This window comes from Geospiza fortis, unplaced genomic scaffold, assembly GCF_000277835.1.
Source record: "Geospiza fortis unplaced genomic scaffold, GeoFor_1.0 scaffold1303, whole genome shotgun sequence".
Lineage (NCBI taxonomy): Eukaryota > Metazoa > Chordata > Aves > Passeriformes > Thraupidae > Geospiza > Geospiza fortis.
Genome location: NW_005054495.1, coordinates 176876 through 186079, shown reverse-complemented (window position 1 = coordinate 186079; position 9204 = coordinate 176876).

The following is a 9204-nucleotide window of genomic DNA, read 5'->3' as shown; positions in this document are numbered from 1 at the left end:
GAGAAACCTCTCTGTGGAATGGTGGTAGCTATTCACACCTGAGGAATTCTAAATCCAGCAAAGCCCTGTGTAACTGCTGAGCAGCTGGTGCTGTCTCCACCTCCAGAGGTAGCATAAAAACAGAGGTGATGAAATCCATGTGGGAGATAAAAAAATTCTTCATGTTTAGTGACCTCAAAAAGAAGATGAACATTGAAAAGACAGACCTCATCTGAGGATGGAAATGTGACATTGTCTTTAGCAAGCATTCAGCCAAATCTGTGAAAAGCTGGAGCTTTTCTCTTGGTTCCTCCAAAAGAAGACATTTCACATAGAAAACTGATTTGTAAAGGCTTGCAGTAAAAACATTCATTTAAGAAACGAATTTTTCCTTTTTTCCTTTCTTGATCACCCATTTGGGATCAAGAATCAGAGCAGAGAATCCTCCTCCATCTCCATTTATTTGCATCAGAAGTTAAGATCTGATTATGTGGTGCAGAGCAAGGGGGTAGCTCTGGAAAAAAGTTAGGAAACTTTTAGAAAAAGAATTATGGAAGGGAAAAAGTATGTAAACAAATGAGTACATTACTTGAACTCTGGGCAAAAATAGAGCCTACAATCTCCAAACCTCAAGAACGTCCTTGTTTTGCAAATTTGGTGCTTTTCTTTGCCTAATGACTGCTCTCTGGACTTACTTCCAAAACTTTTGACATCGTGTCTGTGCAAAAACCACTCCATTGTGTTTTATACAAGGGCTGTCTCTCACATGCCTGTGTCAGAGGACATCTGCGTTATGAAGCAAGACCAGAACAGCCCCTAAATTAAGGGAGAAAGAGGGAGGGAAGGCAAAAGTCTGTCACACTCTCTATTATGGCAGCCGATTTGCACATCTGCAGAGAAATAAAAGTGTAATTCAGATGGTTTGTCAAGGGAAATATGATTGAATTATCTCTATAGCCCAGCTGAAAGGTGAAATGATGAGCAACCTGGAATTAAATTAAAAAACCTAAACCCATTAAAGTATTCAGATTTCCCAGACTAAGATAAAAGTGAAAACCTTTGAAATTAAGCAGTCTTCCTACCCTTATCTCTGAAGCTGAAGACGCTGCTGCTTTGGATAACACAAAGGAAGCCAGACTGGATTATTGCTCATTTGAACACTGGTTCTCAAATGCACCATATTTTCCTCAAAAAATGAACATTATTCATTTCAGCTTATGCTGGATATCAAAGTAGCTGTAGAAAAGGACACAAAATAAATTACCAACCATCCTTTGATCCCAACACACTCCCACTGCTCCACTTCCCCACTCCAGAGAACAATGGGAAGAAGCCAAATCTCCCTTATTCTCAGCACAGAGCTGCACATTCTGAATCTTTCAAAGCTCCTTCCTTTTCTGAAGAATGTCTTCATTCTTAATAAATTTGAAACTATGCACAAGATTTCCTCAAATGACAGTTTTCTCACATGATTTCTCCCTTGCCCTCAAAGTGATTCCTCCTAAAATATAATTTTTAAGTCTCCCCTTGTCTGGCTTGAAGAGACAAACAAATAGTTCTTTTGAGGAATCAAAGTCTGTTCCCCCATCCCATCACAAGAAAGTATATTTCTGTATAGACTTATTCCATTCTTATGTGCAGTATAAACAAGAAAACAAAAGTGTTTTTCTGTTTAAACTCATTTTCATGTTGGGGCAGTTACACTTTGGCCACATGTGAAATAAATTCTTGTCTGCTTTCATAAAGGCATTTAGAGAATAATAATGATTTTAAAAAACCACCATCTAACCTTTATTCTCACAAGTGCAGTTAAAGGCTGAGTCACAGCCTGACAACTTAAATTAATGCAAAAACTTATAAAACTCCTATATAATCTCACAAAACCATAGTTCAAATGGAGCCACGAGGCATCAAAATCAAACTTGCTTCAAGTGTAACAAAGTGAGACCCATCCTTCTGTGTATTTATTTATTCAGGTGATGCACCTACATCCCTTTCCTTCTGTCTGTTTACAAAGACTTCAGGCCAGGCACTTTTTCTTTGAAACTTGCAGGTCATTAACATCATGAACCCCAATCCCTACAAGGGTCAATGGAAAGAACATTAATAGAAATATTTACTTATATTATTTTATAAGAATAGTTATAGTTATTGGGGAAAAGCTGTTGCTTTTCAGCTCCATTTTGAATACAAGAAAGATTGAAGGCAAAACTGTTTGATAGTTCCTGATCCCTTCTACCTCCACAATGGAACCAGCTCCATTCTTCAGTGACTGAGGAGCAATAGAGCAATAGCTACCTTACCCTGATGTGAGCTACATCAAAGGGCACAGAATTACCAGGAGAAAGCTAAAGGAAGAAATAATTATTATGATCATGCTTCTACAATCAAAATTTTCCAGTAATATTTTTACAGCCTTCAGAAACTCTTCAGTGGAGAAAAGTCATTACTGTACTTCAGTATTATTTCTCAAGCAATTGCCTATATGCCAGATAACAATGTTTATATCAATGGAGATTCCCTTAATAAACATTTTTTTAAATTAAACTTTAAATATAAAACATCTAAAATGGTATTACTTCTTCCATCATCAAAATATTATTCTGGTGCAGTTAAATTTGCCTTTAGCCTTGGGTTTGGATTCTAAAAAATTAAATATTCCATCTCAAACCACATATGGTAGTTCAGTGATTTACACCTCATCTAATTTTGCCAGACATCAGAAACCCTTTTAATGAGTGCTTGGAGGGTTTCATTCCATTATAGTTCCAAAGAAGCTGATGCTGCATTTTCTTTCAAATTCAAAAATTTAGTTGGCTGACATCCAGCTTGCAATCAAATAATAATGAATTTTTAAAACAACTCCTTCCCAGGCAGAATCTCAAGAATAAAACGGAAAAACATTACAAGAACAAACGTCTCAGATTTATACACTTCTTTGCAGCAACTGTCCAGAGGATGAAGCACATTGCTAGAATCTCCCAGAAATAAAACCAGTAAGATTTTGAATGTTTCTTCATCTAAAAAAATGAAAAAAATAACAATTTCATATGTTCACTGTTCCTGCTTGATTCAAAAGAATAAGCTAAAAGCAAACACAATCTGAAAAAAACATCTATTTAAAACCTTCTATAATATTAACTGTTCATTGCACTTGCCAGAAGGAAACCTAAATATATATATACACAGTAGAAACCTAAATATATAGATACAATCAAGGAAGATAGACAGGGTTGATTTTGAGTAGCCATGGCAGATAATAAACACTAAACAAGAAACTTAAGTACTAGGCTGAATTCTACCACTGGTTTTCTATATGGGCAAGTCAGAGAATTCCATTTATCTGCATTTAATTTCAAAACCTACAACAGCCTTTGCAATCAATGCACCCTTTCTTCTACTCATCCTCCCCCTCTTCTGCTACCTGTTCTCACAACCTCGGGTATGGAAAACCCAGATGTTAAAATAAATAACTGGGATCTCATTGGAAGCTTAAACAGGAAAAAAAAAAAAAAAAAAAGAAAAGAAGACCCCAAATGTTATCACAGACTGGTTGGAGAGCAGCGAACAGAGAATTTCCCAATCTGTTCATACCAGGTTTGAATGAGCTCCCTTTCCTCTGCCTTTCATCTGATGGTTTGTAAGAGTCCTCTCCCCGTTATAAAGATTATTTTAATAAAGTAAAACACCATTCATTATCCCAGTGAAAAGTACATGTCCCATTGGAATATACTTCATGTGTATAATTGATGAGCAGTCTTGCTAGAAAGTTGGGTTGTCAGGAGCTGCTGAGGTGGCCAGGTGCTCTTTGTGATGATATTTGTAAAAACATCTACCACCAACTGTTAAAAACCAGATATTTATTTACTTTTTTAATACCACAAACTTCCAAGTATCATCTGATCTGGTAGCTAAATATTTCTATAATAAATATTAACAACACAACAAAACATCAAAGATCATTCTAGCCAGAATTTGATCAAAACCTCACTCTCCTGCATATAAAAAAAATCTTGCCATCCCATGCATGTTGCTTTCTTGCTTTTTCTGGGAGTAAAAGGGCACTAATTTCCCCTTATTTCTTCATGTAAGCCTGTAGGTTAGGTGGCAGTTCAACTTTTATACAGAAGCAATTTTTATTTCCTGAAAGATAGGATTATGTCTTTGGATGCAGTGACCCTACTTCAGATCCTTTTATTTCCATAGAAATATAAAGCTGGAAGGGAGGTCACCTAGCCCTGGCTTTCTCTTTTTTAATCTAAAAGAGTCCCAGTTCACACAGTCTTTCTTCAGAGATCATATTTTCTAGACCTCTGACTGGTCTCTAACATCTCTCACAACTCTGTTCCAAAATCCACTTTGACAGTTGTTCCTTTGTTCTGAAAGGGAATTTATTCTAAGGCAATATTAAATTATTATTAAACTTTCCTTTTTCCTTTTCCTTTTCCTTTGTCCTTTTTTTTTTTCCCCCAAATTTCTTCACTGGTAAATGCAACCCAGGTGAAGATTCTTTTCCAGTTATAACATGTCCTAAGTGTCATAGCAACTTCTTCCTCAGTTGCTGAGCATGCTCCCTTTTTATATGTGTGCATAATTTACTAGCACATAACTAACATTATTTAGAGTTTAACATTCATCAACACACTAAGTATTTCCTTTGTGAATAGCCCCAAAAGATGTTTTTCATTATTTCAAAGTGCACTCCTTTACTGTGGACTGGAATTTCCTTGACAGAAAGCATTTTGCAAAGTGTATTTTCTATGTTATTACATGCACTAAAGATTAAGAAATTGAGCAATATAATTTTTACTATTGGATAACTGAGATAAATATTTTCTTATGACTGGGTGAAGAGATTAATGCACTGACTCAGTACATTTCTACTATTTCCATGAAATGAATATAGTAATCAGCCCTGGAATTTTCATAACCATCCTAAAACACAGGCAAAAATCGGGCCACCATGGAATACTGTGATCATTTCTATGCAAATGCCTTGCAGTTCTTTCTGATGTTGCATTTTTTAGGATGTTATCTTGGAAAGTTCTTGAAAATACTCCTCTTGTGGGGATATTCAGGACACAGTGACTCTATAGACTTCTTTTTTTAAGTGAACATGCTGCAGAGTAAGGATTGGTCTTGTTCTCAGCTGCATGGCTGAGTAGATGTGGAAGCAATAAATGTTCCTGAAGGTCCCAGAGGAAGTCATGGACTGGTTAGGGTAGGGAGGGACCTTAAAAATCATCCCAAAAGTTCCAACCCCCTGCCATGAGCAGGGACACTTTCCACTAGACCAAGTAGAAGCAAAAGTCAGCAGCTACGTTAAGTAGCTGGGTGGAAGGCATGTTTGCAGATAAATGCCCTCACACTGCTAGAAACAGCTCTTCCAGAGCAGCAGATTTTTGAGACTCTGCAGAAGTTCACAGGTGCTGCTTGATTCTCCTTTCATTCTCTGTCTCATTGAAGTAATTTTGTCTCTAAGGCTCTCAAGCTAGAGTTGGACGTTTCACTTTTGGTTTTAATCAAAAGGCATTGGTGCACTTTGTAAATAGCAGAACAATTTTTTTACTAGCCACACTGCAGGAATTTGATCTTTTCCCTCTTCTTTAAAGCAATTTTTTAGCTTAAAAACAAAAACCTCCCCCCATATTTACTGAAATATTTTACCAAAAAAATTCGTGATGCTGAAGAGTGGATAGCAAACCCAATGGCAGTGGTTATGTTATTGCACATTACAAAAAATGCCAAATGTTTCACCAGGTGGAAACCACCATTATTTTAAAAGGAAAAAGCATATCAGCAGAACCCCTGTAACGAAATTACTCCTGGAAGTCTGCAGAGTTCATCTGTTGGCATAGCAGGTTTTCAACATGTGAGGGCTGTCAATTTTTCTTAGATTGAAAGGTATGAACTTGTTATATATATATTTGTTCCTAGTGGCCAAAGAACAGTACCAAGGCAGGATTTTAAATGCAACCTACTGGTTTAAAATGAGCACTGGATCTTCTGATGGTTTCTTTTTTTCCTCCCAAACTTCATTTCTTCTGCTTCCAAGAGCCCTGAAGCCAGTAACCTTCCATCCTCTGGAATCAAGGCTGCAGTATCTAACACTGTTGGACATGGATACCTTTCTTTGGATTTCAAACCAAAGTTATGATATTCTGACTTTTAAGTAATAGTATAAAATATCCACTTTCAGTGCCGTTTACAAGAAAGGCTTTTAAACAAATTACCTGTACATTTAGGCTTTTTTTCTGTCTACCTACCAGATAATAAAAGCTTAGCACAAGGAGCTCTGCAATCAGCAGCATTGAGCAAATTTGCCCACTTATCTCGTCATGATTCTCTGAACCCATATTTCTGCATCTGCTGCATTAACAGATTCAGAACCAGTAATGTGGAACAAAACCTGGCTCAACCACTTGGCTTAGGAAGTCAGTCATTTTACCAGGAAAAAGAACAAAATAAACCCAACAAAACACAACCCAGATCAGTGCCCCCATGTAATTCAGAATACAGTTGCCATATCTTCAGTAACACAATTGCTAGAACCACTCAGTTAATCAGCCCTACAGACTGCCAGTCATGCTAGATAGCCTTGTTTTGTAAATACCCATATTCTCACTTTGGCACTGGACAAATTCAGATACAAAACCAGTCACACATTTTCCAAGTTGTTGGGAAATAGCCCAAGTGAGATTATAAACAATGGAATCTGAGAAACTGGCTGGATGCCTTTGCAAAGGCTTTGATACGGGCTGCTGGCTCGCTCCAGAATTTTGAAAACAGTTAAACATATTTTCCTGGTAGCAATGTTTTTCCATTGTTGTGCTATCCCAGCATGGGATCATAGCAGAGAGTGACTCTTTTTAGGCATAAAATAGAGTCTGACCAACCAGAAATGGGGTGTGAGTGTGACAGGAGTACAGAAAGGAGAAGAGGGAGGGTGTGAGTGGTTCAGCACCTCCAGAGGCAGAGAGCTGCACAGAGAAGGTTTATATCTTCTCCAGAACTGGATTGCTTTTGAACTGGTAGAGTAAGCAATCACTGTTTTGAGGAGCTGTAAAATCACCTGCTGAAATTACTACATGTCTTGGGAGTGAGAAATAAACTGTAAATTAAAGAGGGCACAAGAACTGGAGCTTTGGAAAGCAACATGGATATGCACTATGGGTATCTTTAAGAAGGCTGCTTTGTGTCTGAGAGGAAAGTGAAATTTTATAGATTCTAGACCCAGAAAATACCATGACAATTCAGGGGATTATGGCTCCAATTCAGAGGAATGGAAACTTCAATGAAATCTGAATCTGGGCTATAAGCAGATATTCAAATTGCTCCTTATTAAGCAAAGGGCTTAGCTGTTTGCTTAATTCATATCCAGTCAAAATGAAATTTCATCATATGATTAAATGCTTTTCTAAATTAGAAATTCACAACCTTTTTCTGGAAACTGATAAGGAATATTTCCAACAGCATGCACATGGTGTAGCATTTTTCCATATTTCAGTGTAGCCACAGTTCTACAGCTACTAAATACAGTCTTTGTCTACTTTTAAAAATTAATGAATCCTGTGGGAGCTTTATTAATAGTCAGAACTTAATTGCTTTACAATGCCTTTCACTCCAATCAAGAGCATTTCTAGCAGCTTCCTGGACTGTAGCAGTGACAAATCTTTCATCCCAGCAGCGAGAGATTATCCAAAACTGTAGTGTAGCACTGGAAAAGGTTTTCATCCAACAGAGTTTATGTTGTGGATTTTGTTACTGTGTTTGCTTCTACCTCACCTCACCTTTATGTATGAGAAAAACTGAAGTGAATCAATATTTTCCCTGGTTTGTCTTTCTGAATTTAAGTACAGCTTGACCTTTCTTGTCCTTGTCAAATCCATTCTGTGCAGTAAGAAGGGAATTCACTTAGTGCTTGCCCAGCTGAAGGTAAGACTTTTAAATAGCTGAATAAACAAAATACAATAGGCAATTTTTTCCTCTCTAGATAAGCAACTCTTTTAAAAACTGTCTGTTCTTGGTTTTACACAGTGAAACACTTGAAAAATCTGACTTACCACTCACTGCAGTAACTAAGAACCTTTTCTTAACTCCAGTGGCCTTTGGATCATGATCTAAATGAAACCATGGTTTTCTGTTTTAAGAAAAATAAGAAAACAGTATTTAAAGGGACACATTGTTTCAAACAGACACATTCAATTCCTTAGCAGCAATTTAAGAAGTCACAAGGGAAATGAGTTTTCATGGTCTCATCATTTCTTTGATGTAAAAGTGCACACTCCATCTTTTTGGCATTTTGTTCAACAGCAGAGCACATGAAAAAAGAGCCCCACTGTGCATAAAGAGAATAAAATATGTTCAAGAAGAAACAGGAAAAGAAATTCAGGTTAATATGAAGGTCAACCTTTTTCTGTGTTTCAAATCTGCACTTTGCTGAGATCTTAAAGAGACATAAAAAAAGCTTTAATCTTCATTGCTGTCATCCCTTGGCTGGAGAAGAATTAAAATCCAAACAGAGATGTTTTGGCTGATGTTAGAGTGGCAAATTACTCTTAGATTTTTAATTGTCTGTCCCTGAAATACCAGACCTAATATGGCACACACTGTACTTTATATAAAATAAAGGCAATACCTCATTAAGGGTATTAACAAACTCCCAGGCCATTTTTACATTCTGCTCACCTCTTTCAGCACAGCAGGGCAGGGCAGCAGCCACAACAGAGCCACTTTGGACAAACCATCTCCCATGCCCATCTCTCTGACTGTCCCCACACCCATCTGAACTGAACCCCAGGAGCCAGCAGGAGTCTGATGGGGTCTCTTCAAAGGTGCCTTCCAACCCAAATCATTCTATAAATCTACAACTCCAAGCCCAGGACACTCTCACTCTCCCCAGGCTCAGGCTTTTAGGTTTAGGGTAAGGCTTTTTTATTTAAAAAAAACCCAAACCAACCAAACACAAAAAACCCAAGCAGGACAGGCTATGACTTGGAGCATGAGCTGACAAGGCTTATAGAGAAATATTTCATCAGCTACTTTAAAATTTAACTGAAAATGGTTTTTTAATGACAATATTTTATTAATCTACTCAGTTAGCTCTCCTTGCATGAGAACTGCTAGACAATGACAATGCCTTCTATTTATAACCTATCAGAGCTGAAAGTCAATTCTCTCAATCATGTACTGGAAGTGTGTTTTAACAGTAGTGGTGGAAAGAGT